This window comes from Nomascus leucogenys, chromosome 19 (assembly GCF_006542625.1).
Source record: "Nomascus leucogenys isolate Asia chromosome 19, Asia_NLE_v1, whole genome shotgun sequence".
Classification (NCBI taxonomy): Eukaryota; Metazoa; Chordata; class Mammalia; order Primates; family Hylobatidae; genus Nomascus; species Nomascus leucogenys.
Window position 1 is genome coordinate 72,035,721 of NC_044399.1, and position 4,977 is coordinate 72,040,697.

Here is a 4,977-nt window from a genome sequence, read left to right on the forward strand (position 1 = left end):
ATTGATTAATAAAAGTATGAAACTTTACTAAGGTATAAGATAAATTTTAAATAAGCTTGAATGGAAAGATTCAATACTGTAAAAATGTCTATTCTCCTCCAAATGAATCTATAAATACAAAGTAATCACATTCAAAATTCCAACGGGAGATTGTTCAACTTGATAACTCTAATTCCAAAATATAAATGAAAAAGAAAATGTAGGACTTCCACTTCAACTAATGGCAAATCATTTTGTTTTAAACCAAACTACACGTGCACCTCAGAGACAAACAAAGATGGATACAATATTTAAAAGCAACCTTTTGGAACTAAAAGTAGATCTACACCTCGATCTAGCAATCCCACTACTGAGTGTCTACCCAAAGAAAAAGAAGTCGCTATATCAAAAGGACACTTGCATGCTTGTATTTATAGCAGCACAATTCATAATTGCTAAGATATGGAATCAACCTAAGTGCCCATCAGCTAATGAGCAGATAAAGAAAATGTTTATATATATATGTGTGTGTGTGTGTGTGTGTGTGCATGTGTGTGTGTGTGTAATACTACTCAGGCATTAAAAAAACAAAATAATGTCTTTTGCAGCAACTTGGATGAAACTGGAGGTCATTATTCTTTTTTTTTTTTGAAATGGAATAAAATATTTAGAATGAAGTGCGGAAAGACAAAGAGATGGAAATTACAGAAAAAAGAGTAAGAGACATAGGGGATGTGTTGAGAAAGACTGACATGGGTTTAACAGACATCCCAAAAGAAGAGTAGAGAGAATAGATTGGAAGCAATATTTAAACAACTAAAATGGCTTTAAAATCTCCAGAACTAGTGAAATAAATTAATCCATGGATTCAAGACCCCGATGGCTCCTTGGGAAAATAAATAAAAATAAATGTACTCCCAGACACATCATAGTAAAAGTGCATAAAACCAAAGACAGAGAGAAAATCTTAAATGTAGCGAGGGGTGAGGGTGGAAACGTATCACTTCTAAGAAACAGACCTACAGCTGACTTCTCAACAGCAACAGTGGAATACAGAAGACAGAGGGGTGGTATTTACAATGGACTGAAAGAAAATAACTGTCAATCTGGAATTCTATACCCAGTGAAAATACCTTTCAAGAACAATTTGAAATAAAGACGTTTTTAGAACAGCAAACAACCAAGGGGCTTCACCACTAACAATTTGCACTAAAGAAAATACGAAAGGAAATGATCCCAGATGCAATAGTGGAAATTAAGAACAAGGAACAAGAAAAATGGTAAATATATGGATAAACCAAAATGAGCAGAGTTTATTTTAAAAACTAATAATATTCCCTGTGAAGGCTTAAATGCATATAGAATTAAAATACAGAACAACAGCACATGAGCCAAGAGAGGAGAACATGGAATAAAAGTATTCTGAGATCCTTACACTGTTCAAGAGGAAAGTAAATGTACCAATATTAGACTTTGATAAGTCAATAAAGCATATTTTTATCTAGAGAGACCATGGCAGAAGAATGGCATGAACCTGGGAGGCAGAGCTCACAGTGAGCCGAGATTGTGCCACTGCACTCCAGCCTGGGCAACACAGCAAGACTCTGTCTAAAGACACACACACACACACACACACACACACACACACAAAACTGTACAACTGTAGAAGAGTATATGACTTCCAACCAACAGAGGAGCAGAAGCTGAATCATGTATGTATGACTATCCTCAAGAAAATGCCAAAAAATAGGTCAGGTGCAGTGGCTCATGCCTATAATCCCAGCCTTTTGGGAGGCTGCAGTGGGTGGATCACATGAGGTCAGGAGTTGGAGACCAGCCTGGCCAATGTGGGGAAACCACATCTCTATTAAAAATACGAAAATTAGCTGGGTGTGGTGGCGCACACCTGTAGTCTCAGAGGCAGGAGGCAGGAGAATCGCTTGAACCTGGAGGCAGAGGTTGCAGTGTTAGTGCCACTGCATTCCAGCCTGGGCAACAGAGTGAGACTCCATCTCAAGAAAAAAAGAAAAAGAAAAAAGAAAATGCCAAATAATAGAATATGAGGGACGATTTGCCCAGATAGATGTTAGAACAAAGATTACGCACATATTTATTTAAATGATGTGGTGTAGGCATACAAATAGTGGAGTGGATTATGTTTATTTTTATGTCCCCCCAAAACTTCCTGTGTTGAAACCCTAGCCCCCCGTGTGACGGTATCTGGAGCGGGGACTGTGGGAGTTCATTAGGTCGTGTGACTAGAGCCGTCATGACAAGATTAGTGCCCTTTTAAGAAGAAACAGCAAACAGCCTGATTCCTTTCTCTGCTCTGTGCCACATGAGGACCCAGAAGGAAGACAACCATCTGTGGACCAAGAAAATAACTTTTCCTCAACAAAATCTTATTGTGCAGACACCCTAATCTTAGACTTCCCAGTCTTCAGAACTGTGAGCAATAAATTTCTGTTGTTAGGTCACCCAGCTTATGGTATTCTATGATGGCAGCCTGAACTGACTGAGATAAACAGATACACAAATCACAGGAATGGAATCAAACCTACTGTTTTGTGTATATATGGCCATTTCATCTACAATGACAACAGTAATGATATAATAAGGAATTAGGAACTGTTCTAAGCGCATTTGTTATTAGTGACAAAATACTATTTGCTATAAAAGCATTTCAAATTCCTAGGAAAGAAAGGACTATTCAATAAATAGTTTAAAGAAAACTCCACATCCATTTGAAAAAATTAACTTAGATACATAACTTGTACCATACAAAAAATAAATTCCTGTTAGATAAAAATGCTAAATGTAAAAAAAAAAAAACTACGAAAGAGTTGGAATGAAACTATGAAGTAATTATTATAATCTTAGTATTGGAAAGATTTTCCTAAAACAAGACATATAACCCAGAAGCCATATAATAGAGGATTAACATTTTTAATCTCATAAAATTTTAAAACATTTTTGTTGAAAAATAACACCTCAAGTACAGAGTTAAAATACAAACAGCAAATAGAAGACATATGCAACACACTTATCTCACATAGAATTTATAGCCAAACTATATCAAGATTATATAAAAATCAATGACACACAACAATAAAAATCAGACAAATGATATAAATAGACAATTCACAGAAGAAAAATAGAAACGCCGATAATCATATGAGAAAATGCACAGCTTCCGCTAGTAATCAGGGAAATGAAAATTAAAACAATAATGAAATATGATTTTATACTCATTATATTGCCAAAAATTAAAAAGATTGATAGTAACAAATATTAGCAAGGATGTGTGAAAACAGGTGCTTTCAGATACTTGCTGGAAGCAGTTGAGAACTTGTGAGGTCATTTGGAACCCATTAGGCATCATCGACCAATGTTTAAATGGGCATTCCCTTTACCCTAGCAATTTCATTCCTGGAAACTCACCTGCGCACAAAGATATACATACAAAAGCAGTTTTTGTAGCCTGGTTTGTTAGCGCAAAACGCTGGGGGTTGGGAAATTTGTAGATGTGTATCAATAGGAGAGTGGCTAAAGATGGACATACTGTGGGACCATGGAATTCTCTGCATACATTAAAATAATGTAGTAGACCTTCATGCACTGACGTGGAAAGATGCCCAATACTTATCAAAAAGTAAAATAAAATTGAAAAATAATTTGCATGTTTAATTGTTTTATTTGTTCATTTATGTTTATGTGTTTCTTACACACACACACACACACACACACACACACACACACAAAAAGACGTTGGAAGAATGGAACCCAAGATGTTGATGTTGGTTACCGATATGGTTTGGATCTGTGTCCCCACCCAGTATCAACTTGAATTGTAATCCCCAATAGTGGAGGTGGGGCTTGGTAGGAAGTGATTAGATCTTGGGGGTGGATTTCTCATGAATGGTTAGCACTGTCTACTTGGTGCTGTTCTCGTGATAGTAAGTGAGATCTCGCGATATCTCACTCACGCGATCACTACACACGTGAAGTGTATAGCACTGCCTGCCCCATTGTCTCTTGTTCCTGCTCTGCCATGCGCAACACCTCCCTCCTCCTTTGCCCTTCGCCATGACTGGAAGCTGCCTGAGTCCTACCCATGATTCGGGAGCAGGGAAGAGAAATACTGGGTAAAGGAGGGCTTGGTCCCTGGCTGGGCTCCACCCCCATGGACATAGCTGAGGACAGGCACTCCTGCCTTCCCACCCAAATGTTGCATTTCCCAAGACCACCCTGGACCGCCAGGCGCCCATCCTGTGCCTATAAAAACACCAGACCCGGCTGGACCGCCTGTAATCCCAACATTTTGGGAAGCCTAGGCGGGCAGATCGAGAGATCAGGAGTTTGAGACCAGCCTGGCCAACATAGTGAAATCCCGTCTCTACTAAAAATACATTAAAAAAAAAAAAACTAACTGGGCGTGGTGGTGGACACCTGTAATCCCAACTACTTGGGAGGCTGAGGGAGGAGAATCACCTGAACCCAGGAAGTAGAGGTTGCAGTAAGCCGAGATTGTGCCACTGCACTCCAACCCTGGCAACAGTGCCAGACTCCCTCTCAAAAAAAAAAAAAAAAAACACAGACCTTGGCTGGGCATGGTGGCTCACGCCTGTAGTCCCAGCATTTTGGGAGGCCGAGGTGGGCAGATCACTTGAGGTCAGGAGTTCCAGACCAGCCTGGCCAAAATGATGAAACCCTGTCTCTACTAAAAATACAAAAACTTAGCTGGGCATGGCGGCAGGTGCCTGTAATCCCAGCTACTAGGGAGGCTAAGGCAGGAGAATCACTTGAACCTGGAAGGCAGAGGTTGCAGTGAGATTACACCACTGCACTCCAGCCTGGGCAACAAGACCAAGACCCCTATCTCAAAAAAAAAAAAAAAAAAAAAAAAGGCCAAGGCAGGCAGATCACGAGGTCAAGAGACTGAGACCATCCTGGCCAACATGGTGAAACCCTCTCTCTATTAAAAATACAAAAACTAGC